Below are 11,109 nucleotides of genomic sequence, written 5' to 3'. Positions count from 1 at the left end.
TCAAAACTGTCCCAAATCCGAATGGATATGATAATGTCTATGTCAGAAATTACGTAATAAACGTATATAAAACAATCTGTTTTGGGTTATTTTGGCCGTTTTCAGTAATTTCAATAATATAATTTTCATTTCATAACATTAAGAACAACAAAAACATATGCTCGAAAATAGGAAGATTAAATGCAAAATTATCTTTCTCTTGGAATTATGAATTAATTGTGTACAGAATTGGCGCAACATACTTCATATATTTTAATATAGGGTTTATTAATATCACAGGTTTTTAAACTTCACATATAACGAAGAAAGATTTGAAAATTTAAGAAAAAATGAAAACCAAATAACACGATACATTTTGTTTTTGCAATTAAATTATATCCGTGTTAAACTGTAATGTAGAATTTCATTATTAGAAGATTTGTCCGGCCATGCACCACTGTGCGCCGTTCTTGTGTCTCTGCGAATTGTCTTCCGGCCACCGGAGGGAAATACTCTCAAAAGAGGGAGAGGGTAAACGGAATTAAATTGTTCGCTTTTTTGTGAGGAAACCACCGAAAAAAAAAAATGATGAGCTTCTCCTTCCACGCTTGATGGTGTGGGCTGTGGTGTTACGATTTGTCGAGTGTCATTTAAGCCGCCAGTTACACATAATGATGGAAGGTGAATTTGGTAAAAAGTTTTGGTTTAAGAAAATAAACATAAATCTGAGGACAAAGAATTCCAAGGAACCTGACCACTAAGAAAAAGTTTCATGAAACTTTCACTTCAGTTCCATGTTGAATCTGGCGACTTCTTAGCCCTGACGCACTGATCAATAAAGTAGCTGTAGTGCTATGCAAACTCTCCATTCAGGTTAACGAACAAAGCTTCATACCAAGAGTGGGTGATACGATATCCATCGGCTGAGGGTTTTCTCAGCTCGAAGCATCTTCATACTAATTAATAACTACCAAAGTTGAAGGCACGTAAGGTGCACAGGTGGCAGAGCTCTCCTGGAGCATCAGGTTTCTTCCTGGGGAATATACCCGAAGGACAACTTGGTGGTTGTCTGTTATTTGGTCATGTTGATAAATACATCTGGATAAATTAATTTTGTCGTAGTCAGAAGTAACATGACACCAATTAGCGACAGCAAAAGACATGATTGTCATAACTAATGTATACCAGTTTGTTTTTTTCCTTATTGACTGGTCAATTATAGCTAAAATCTTGAAACAAGAGGGATTCAAGTGGCTGCGTTTATACTTATACTTCTCTTTTGGTTTCACAGTCATGGAAACAATTGCGTTGACAACTTTTTCATCTTTGCCTACGTTTCGGTTCGGAAATGGACCTTCTTTCGAGCCATGAAGAATGACCACTCCCAGACCGAAACGTAGGCAAAGATAAGCAAAAAGTAGCGAACTGATTAAACAAAATTGACTCGCTTATTAACAGTCCTGTTGTCCTGTTTAATCGCACTTAGTCAAGCTTTTCTCAGATTTTTGTTTTACAATTTTCATCCAAATCCAAACCTACTTCTCGGTAATGTGATAGAGTTTTGCGGAATCAGCTACAATTTAACGAGTCAAACCGTTACTGCTTTTTAACTTGTGATTGGAAAAATTATTCAAAAATATATGTTAAAAATCAAGTTATATCTGATGTTCTGTGAAAGTTTCATTCGAATCGGTCCATGAATAACTGAGATCTAGCTTACCAAAGTTGGTCATTTTGTATGGAAAATCGAAAAAGTTGCAAATGTTTTGTCCAATACTGTATAAGACATCAATCAAAATTCCAAAAGTTCCAAGCTTTATGAACGCCCTGGAGTCATTTTAACTTATCTTATTCAGAGTAGGGAGCCGGATCCTATTCTCGGCACTTTAGATTCACTTCGGCAGTGGGGTTTTTCAAAAGCTACAGGGCTCATATTTGGTCACAATATGCGTCGTACTGAAGCGCCTTTTATTGTTTAATTTCAGAATTTCACCTTATCCTACTTAGATCAGATGCATCTTAACGCCCTATATGACATCAATAATAATTTTGAAGATGTATCAAGGCCTTGTCTTACGTAGAACAGGTTCGTAAGTGCAGTAATTTAATTTAATCGTTCAGTTCTTCGGAAGAGAACGATCATCGCATTCTACGTTTGAGAGACATTAGTTGAGCTTTAAGCGATTCGCTCGAAAAAAAAAGTTAGAAACCGATCTCTAATCGGTGGGTTTCATCAGCAAGTGCTTCATGGTTGATTTCCGAAAATCCATGGAATTCCGCAGCGAGGTAGTTCAGAGTTACGACACACCGATGAATGTTGATGTGGCTCACGGTTTGTAGAGAGCCTCGGAACTTCAGCCATTCTTGTTGCATGTTATTTTCCAGATGGTGATCCCATGGAGCTGGTAAGCCAATTGGGTCAAAATGCTCGCCGATCTCGGGCTGGACGATTTTCTTGCCAGGTGGTTTAGAATCATCAGTCACTCCTTCGCATTCGTCGCTCAAGTTCACTCAAGTTCCACGATTCCGGGATTCATCTCAGGGTTTTAGGAGGTTTGGAACTCCAGTTATGGACAGGGAGCTTGGCTGTTTCCAGCATTTCCAGAACTTGGGTCTGGCATACGAAAACATGGGCTGGTCAGCATCTGACGCTTCTCCAACTTCCCAGAGCCGCTTCATGGTCTCAGAAAGTATGGGGTAGTAGCTATGCAATCTCCTGCCAAAGTACGTTTCATGAAGGTCTGGTAGATTTGGTCGCAGTTGAATTCTTTCTGATTTGAGAAGGAGGAAATGGGATACGCCAAGCAGCTTGTCGATTTGGCCAGGCGTATTGAATTTGGAGTTGGCAAGGAAGATGTCAACTGGCAATGGCAAATTCGATGTATCTAGCCGGATGGTGGGACTGAAGCTATTCAGTCACCATGGGTACTACTAGGCACTCGACCATGGTCGCAATGTCCGAGTACCTAGATTCCACAGTAATCGTGATCTTTTCGCGGGCGCAGGTCTTGACTGCACCACCTTCGCTAACTGGCACAAGCCTGGTACTTGCCTTGGATAGTCATGCGAGAGAGTATGATGTTTACGCTGGAGCATCGAGCACTCGATAGACCGATGCCCGAAGCAAAGACAATTGAAACACAAATCCATCTCCTTCACTTTCTCCATGCGTTGCCTTGGTAACCACTCGAAATAATGATGTAGCTCGCCGCACAGTAGGCATGGAGTGGATGTGACAGTTGGCATTGCAACGTGGGATTTTTGATTTGATGATTTCTCGTTTGATGGTTTGATACTTGCTTCATTTGCGGGACCCGATGGGTACCAATTCCACTTCAAAATTTGATACTTAAGAGGAAAATAACCATCATCGTTTTACTAATTTTCAAAACCAGTTTTTTCGCTCAAAGTTGAAGCAATGCTCAAGAAAATCTATCATTGCATTGCACTGTCTATCTATAATGCGATGATAGATTTTCATAAGGATTTCTCCAAATTTGAACGGAAAAACTGGTTTTTATTTTTTGATGATTGCTGATGATTGAATGATGGTGTCTTGAGCCTTAAGGCTGGTTTGCTACTGACAAGAAAAGGAATCGCCTATCTCGATGCGTGTAAAATTTCTTCCAAGAAATGGTCAAGAAAATCACATTTTTCTGATCGCAGTACGCAGTTGAGAAGAAATGTCACTTCAAAGGGGGTTCTTTGTAAGAAATTTCTTGACCCTTTCAGTCAAGGAATTTCTTTACTTTTCTTGAGCGAAACAGCATACTTTGCTTTAAGCCTGATTTGCTACTGAAAAGGAATCGCTAAAGAAATTTCTCGCTGATTCCTTGCAGAAATTTTCTACAGCGACTCCCAATTGAACTGACATTTCTTTTCAACTGCGTACTGCGATCAAAAAATAGCGCATTCTTGATCGATTTCTTGCAGAAATTTCCCATGCATCAAGATAGGCCGAGAAATTACTTGTCAGCAGCGAATCAGGCTTTACCCTACAAAAACTTAATTGTTTGCTTGAAATCTGGAATCTGGCCGTGTTCTTGTGATCTTTCCCACAATTGGAGTGTTTGGTCATCCAGCCGTGCGGTGATGATTTTCGTCAACAAAAGCCATGGGGTCAATTTCGATGGTTTGATTTTCGAGACCAGAAACGTGTCGGTTGACAGTTTTACCAACTCGACCAGGTCCTGATGGTTTCGTTTCGCAATTGGTTTCAGCTCCCGCAGTCCAGTCAGGTGTGTGTCGACAATGACACGGGGGTTTTCGAATTACTCTTTTAGCTGCTACCAGGTTCGCAGACAGTTGTTTTCCTAGAGCATTTTCAAGGTAATCCATCCGGAAACGTCCCACAGTGCTTCTAACGTATGGCACTTGGGGACAAAAGTCATAACAGGTTGTTTTATGCGGTTTTGCCCTACGCTGTTGAGGAGGAAGGCCTTTTACACAAAAAACATCATTATTGGCATGACTGACACATGTTACATCAGTGCTCGCTTTAGAATAAATGTTGAAAATAAAAAAGCATGAAAAGTACTTGACTTGTTTGCATAAATGATGTATAAGGCATGCGTAACCATAAAAGTGTCTCAATAACCAACTTTTTGTATAAATATTGAACCACTGATTATTCAAACGAATAAAATGAAACCCAATAAAAAAGATTACATAAAATTTCTTTTTATTGGCAACACAATTCATTTACGAGCTATTAATCATCCGAGAACAGATCAATCGAATCATTATCTTCTTTATCTACAAATAAAGTTGAAATGTTGTGGATTTCTGTTTGATGATTTTAAGAAACATTTTTTCTCTTTTCGGATATTGATGGGTCTGTGCAGATTAGCATATAATTCATCAACTCCTTGTTACTGTTTATTCTTGATGTCTTTCAGGTATGTTTCAACCGATTTTCCCTTAACAACTTATGGGTTGCTTCCAACTTTAATTTTCAGAACAGCTCCAGTATCTTCTTTGATAAACATAAACCTGTCTGTTCTGCAGCAAAAAGTCGATCCGGGTAGAGGAGTTGACCAGAGGGTTTGATTTCCTTTTGTTTCGATCATAATCAACGGAACAATCGAGACTGCTGACCATTGGTCAGCACACTTTCATTCGGTTTTCCCGCTTCCGAAAATGTTTGTTTTTAAAGACAATTTACACCGTCTTCAGCACATAGGCTGCACAGACTGAACGATCACTAACATTAAGCAACGGTCAACACGAAACACCCAGTAGCCCAGAGATGAATTTTTCGTTTGACGAAAAGTTTTCACCGACTGGAGCGGGAATCGAACCCACACCTCGTGGCACAATACGCCTAGACGACTGACGCCGCTAATCGCAAGGCCACGAAGTTTGTTTTTACATGCTGTGTCCTGAACTTCCATCGAAGCCCCACTTGTTTCTGATGCAGAAATCGGTTTCGGATTTTTTTGTTCCTCTTGCCTCAGCGCATAAAGGCTAGGAACAAGTTCGGATGTAATTCGTTAAAAGTGTTGCTAAGCAAAGTGTACTTTCACTCCGACAGATCTAAATCAATGTACAAAGCTAACGCCTGTACTGCGGTCATGACCTGTACTTGATCCCCACTCGAAGAATTTGATACAAACAGTCGGAGTTTTGCTTCACGAAAATTTTGTATGATCTTCCACATTTAGCCCACTTTTGGTTTATATTGCAGCAATACAATTTTCAAAACGTCTTTAGCTCGTTCTCAAATATCTCGGAGAAAGCATCAGTGCCATAACAACTGTACATGACATTCAGAACATGATTGTTTTTGATTGGATGGAACGGCAGTAAACCACAGCTCGAAACAAACTTTTTTTAATTATTGTGGCAGCATAATCTAAAAATCATAAGATGACATACAATCGGCAAACATATGCAGCTGGAATCACTTCCAGAATTTAAAAAATACTTCAAATTTTATTTGAAAGTGGATTTCAGAAAGGTACTTTGAGGTACTTTTTTGTATGGACAAAAAGAAGATTTAGTGTTTTAATTTTCTTCTGTATTAAAGAGCTTATAGCTCAGAAGCATCTTTTTCTACAACTGTCAGAATATATCCCAGAAAATTAAATGGAATGACTCCTACTTACTTGGTTCAACACGATCCATAACGGTTTTCACTTTGAAAAAATAATCAGAATGGGAATAAAGCGAATTGAAGAGGGACTAGATTGACACGAAAACAATGAATAATATATAATGATGAAAAAACATGTCAACATGTGGTGTTTTGGTTTTTTTTTTGAAAAGCGCACGAACTTTATAGTATCTGTACTACACGCTCAAAACATGTGTTAACATCATGGCCTACTTGATTCGGTCGAATATGAAAGTTGATTTTTTGACTTTTGTCCAAGGCACGAAGCACTGTGCGTCCGCTCTACACGACGCTCTTAGTACTGTTTCCTTTGCCAGGTCGATCAAAATTGTATATCGCAGCGTTCCTGAGGGCCCAAAACGGTTGTTTGGATCCTACTAGAACGCTGCTGCCATGGTGACGACGACGATACCTAGATGGTTGCTTCCTTATGAACAGATGATGGAAGACTGTCTAACATCGAATTTGAATTTCTCCCAAATTGCTATGATCGACTGATGTTGAGCAGAGATTGAATCCTGAGAAAATTGAGAGATTCTCTCACGTATCGCTCTCTGGAACTATCATAATATGCAGCACAGTATGAGAGACTATTTATCGTATACTACTACAACTTTGATCAGATCGGGGGGATAGCAGTGCATGATAAAAATCCTCTAAACAAGCTCCGATCCTGGAGGACACTACTGTTTTCGGAAGTTCGGGGATTGTTTATCGTGCCAGTGAAGTAAAACACCTATCCCAAACAGTAAACACGCGAAAGAATAGTTTTTATCATCGCTCTCTCTTTGGGGCTCCCGTTCGCTGTTCCTATTTATCAGACTTGTTACAACTTGCTGATCACGGACCGCAACAGATGGGATGTTTTTCTTCGCTTGCTCAAAAATCAAATGAGAGCGAGTTCTGCCATGTCTGATGTTGAGCGAAATCGTTTTAACACATGGTTGCCGGAGCGGTCAGTTTGGGTGCCGCTTTAGGTTTCTGCTTATTCTAAACGCTTATGACCAGATTGGTCTTCCATACCTCAGTATGGGTCGCACCACGTCTGCCAGGAGCTTGCGTTTGCTGACAGTTGCAGCAGAGATGTAGAATTCATGCTCGACAGCGCCGCTATAGCCGTAAATGTTCTTTTACAGATATATTCTACTTAATCAGTGTAGCTGGTGTAGCTGAGCTTGTCATCGATCATTTTCTCAAAATGCCTACGGGATCGCTTGGACTCTATGGAGCAATCATCTAAGCAGACAAACGCCCTTTGTTCGGACTTGCGGATTCTGACCATCACCACCTCAGGCCAGTTCCAGTCTCCTATAATTCATCCATTCCTCAACTATGGAAATAAAGTATACTGCTGTCAACTCTACTTCTTCCATAGAATCACCATAGACCACTAGGGTGATATCGTCGACGAACCCAACAATCTTAAGGCCTTTTGGTGCGTCATCACAAAATGGCTTCTTCCAAAATCATTAACATATTGTTATGATAGTATTGGTATTTGCAACATCGATGAAATATAACTGCTTATCACCTGATTTAATGGATAATTTATGCGAAGAAAAATGCTTCAGGTGGTATTTCAATATTTAATCAACACTTTCAGATACAGCATTATCAATTTAGCGACAATATACATGAGATTTATATTCTCAAAAAAAATCTCCGATTTCATGCCGCATTTCATTGCCTCACACAACTACACTGGTAAATAGGAGGTGCCTACCTTTTCGATTGTAATTCAGCGGCAAGCATTTGTGTTTTGGATTCCATATTGCGTTCACTACACTTCCACTAAACAAATCTTTTATTCACTTTCCTTAAAGGAACACATTTCCACCGGGATTTCAATATTTATAAAGTTTTATCAACCGCATCACTCAAAACTATTATGGCGATGGTTTTCACTTGTTGCGAATCGACGCCGCCACCGCACAGTGAGACAAGCCTGTGTTTATAGTCTAAAATATCCAACTTTTTTTCTTTTGTATTAATTTTCAGTGCAGACAGGTTGGGCAAAGCATAGAAACTTGAAACTCATACGTTGTTTGTTTTTCGATCCTCTCAAATTACAGAAACCATCTCTACGAAGCATTAAATCATACCAAGTGTTTATCAATTTGGACCACCCAAAATAATTGAAAAGCTCCACAGTGCGATGCGTCGGGATGCGTCGAGACGCGTCTATCGTGTGTGCACAATCATCGCGATCGTTGAGCGCAGTGATGTCAGAGTTGTTATCTGTAAAATCATAGCATTTAATGTGGATTGATCACAAAAATCATTAAAATTTTATGAAATCAGTGATCTTGTGATAGAAAACTATTTGCAAAATGATAAGTTTTTATAATTTGCAGCAATTGTTCCGGAAACAAGCATATAACAATTGCTAGAAAGATCTGTCACCAATCACCTGGCAACACCGTCATCCCTTGTAAACATAAACCGTACCGATGCATAACAAAAATATGCGATAAATCCAATAAAAAACAGAGAAATTCCGTTGCCCTTCATTAAATTGTATTTTTTTTTTTGATATGTACGATTGAACAGTTGATTTTGATTTCCAATACTCGTCAATCAACTAAATTTCCCATGTGTTTACATAAAAATATGCTTAACACAAATGTTATATTTTTTGTTTGTTTGTTTTGAAAATATACATGGAAAGGCGACACTACTACTGTTACATCAATGATGATTCTAATGATTCTTTGAGTTACACGCCGCTTCACCTTAACACCCGTCGGAAGTGGCAGCCTCAGTTCGTCATCGTGCATCGCATTCCATAACATCGGGCCCAGGAGGTACTCTCGCGGTAATTCGAACGCTTTCTTGCCCCTCCTCTGTGTCACACAGTTGAATCAAAGACGAAATAGAGACGTATGACTTCCTTATAAAATGACTTTTTTTTTGGATCATGAAGTACTAGAATAGCAAACACAATACCTACATTTGTATCTGCCTTGCAAAGCTGAAATCTAATTCATCTCGCTACCCGCGAAATTCAAATCCGCGTTGCCATGTGATAATAAATAAACAATCGTTGATTGGCCATGGGGAAAATTTGTTGTATCGACAGTTGCAAAACTCGGGACAAACTCGGCATCCCATCCCATACGGTGGTTTCCCTTCACCGTTTTCCCGAAGACAACGACAAGTAAGTTAACGAATTTATATTCTTCTTTATACATTAGTTTATTTTCCGTTTATTTTTAGCTTAACCATTTGGAAAGAATTCTGCCGTAAACACGGCACTGTGTTCAAAGGAAAGCTAGACCATCGCCGAATTTGTTCTCGGCATTTTGATGCATCATGCTTCAAGGATCCGTTTGATTTCAGAGATACTGCATCGTATGAGAATAGCAGGAGAAACTATGAGTGATAAAGATAAGGTGGTATCAATTTTAATAGATGGGATGGCGTTAAAACCTATGCTTGACTATCATGCACGAACAGATAGATTCCACGGATTACCGACTGTGGAAACTGCACGGAGCCAGTAGTATGAAAATAATGATCCACAGGTTTTAGCAACAGAAAGCGTTACTGTTATGGTGAGGAGTATCAATACAAACTTTAAGCAGGTACAATTATCATATTTAATAAAAATAAATTGAATAACTATTTTGTTTGTTTACATACAGGTCATCGGCTACTTATTTGCCAATGCGACTTTGGGCAGTGATGTGCAAAAAGAGATTGTTAGTGAAGCTGTTAGGAAAATGATTGCTATCGGATTTCACCCCGTTTTATTAATAATGGATCAGCATCCTACAAATGTAAAAATGGCTGAAAGTCTGGGAGCCACATATGAAAATCCCGTTTTCAAAGTGGATGAAATACCAATTGTTATAATGATCGATAATCCTCATTTAATTAAATCAGCAAGGAACAATTTGTTTGCCAACAATTTGTTAATTGATGGTAAAATAATATCGTTTAAATATATAAATGAATTATACAATTTGGACATTGAAAATGTCCCTCGGTTGGCACCACGATTGACGAAAAAAGCAGTATTGTTACCTGGATTTTCAAAAATGAATGTAAGCCACGTTGAGTAGAACCGTCTCAAAAGCTCTCCAAGCGTATGTTGAAATGGGTAGCATGAGCAGCGAAGTAATTCCCATGATAGAGTTCATAGACCTGATGGACAGCTTGTTCGATACTTTTAACTCTCGTTTTGAACATGATAAGCTAAAGGTATGTATTTCATATTTTATGTATCTTTAAATAATGTTTTCTTTTGGTTTAAAATTATACTCGCGAGAAAATGTGCGCCCAATGCTGAACTAATTAAGAAAAAATAATAATATGATATAATATATTGAACGATTTTATTAAATTTTAATTTTCTACTTGCAGCCTCTACGATCTGCTATATGCGATAATAGCGAACATTGGGAATTTCTCGTTAAAACAAAAAATATTCTTGAGAAAGCCAAGTTTATCCCGAAATCGTGCTTCGATACCTCAACGGTTGTTTACAAAAATATATTTTTCGAACCAATAATGAATATTACTTTTCTAGGCATTGGATGAAGCTCAAAATCTGCTCACAGCTAAACAGAGATTCCCTCCATTTATGAAAGGATTCATTCAGAACATAAATGCGATTCGACTGCTGTGGGATATTTTAAAAACAAAATTCAATTTCCTCGATCTGTGTACTAATTGTATCTGTCAAGACCCACTGGAGAATGAATTTGCTAAAGTTTAGCACGGCAATCAAATATAATGGGGTGGAAAGAACATTGGACCAGCAAGACAATACAAACTGTATGCCGGATGAAACGGTCACCCTGATTGATAGCAATGATGAAGAAGCGAAAACTGGAGACCCTTTGAGCGTTATTGATAAAAATAGCCTAGTTGATTTACCTGATGATAATTTAGATTATGAAAACCTAGAAGTACCTGACAAACCCGAAATGAATGCATTAGTATATGTCATTGATTTTGTAATATCTAAATTACCCCATGAAGCGTGCAGGAGACACCTACGTTCATCATCA

At 38.6% G+C, this 11,109-nt stretch overlaps 1 long non-coding RNA gene across 1 annotated transcript; it reads left to right on the top strand.

Annotated features, from left to right (window-relative positions):
• The first annotated feature begins 9,317 nt into the window (after positions 1-9,317).
• On the top strand, positions 9,318-10,845 carry LOC110678737. Its single transcript, XR_002501893.1, has 3 exons — positions 9,318-10,297; positions 10,460-10,573; positions 10,626-10,845. It is a non-coding gene; the product is annotated as an uncharacterized LOC110678737 (long non-coding RNA).
• Positions 10,846-11,109: the final 264 nt, after the last annotated feature.

This window comes from Aedes aegypti, chromosome 3, assembly GCF_002204515.2.
Source record: "Aedes aegypti strain LVP_AGWG chromosome 3, AaegL5.0 Primary Assembly, whole genome shotgun sequence".
Classification (NCBI taxonomy): domain Eukaryota; kingdom Metazoa; phylum Arthropoda; class Insecta; order Diptera; family Culicidae; genus Aedes; species Aedes aegypti.
The sequence above is the reverse complement of the archived record's forward strand: the minus strand, read 5'-3'. Positions and strand labels throughout refer to the sequence as shown.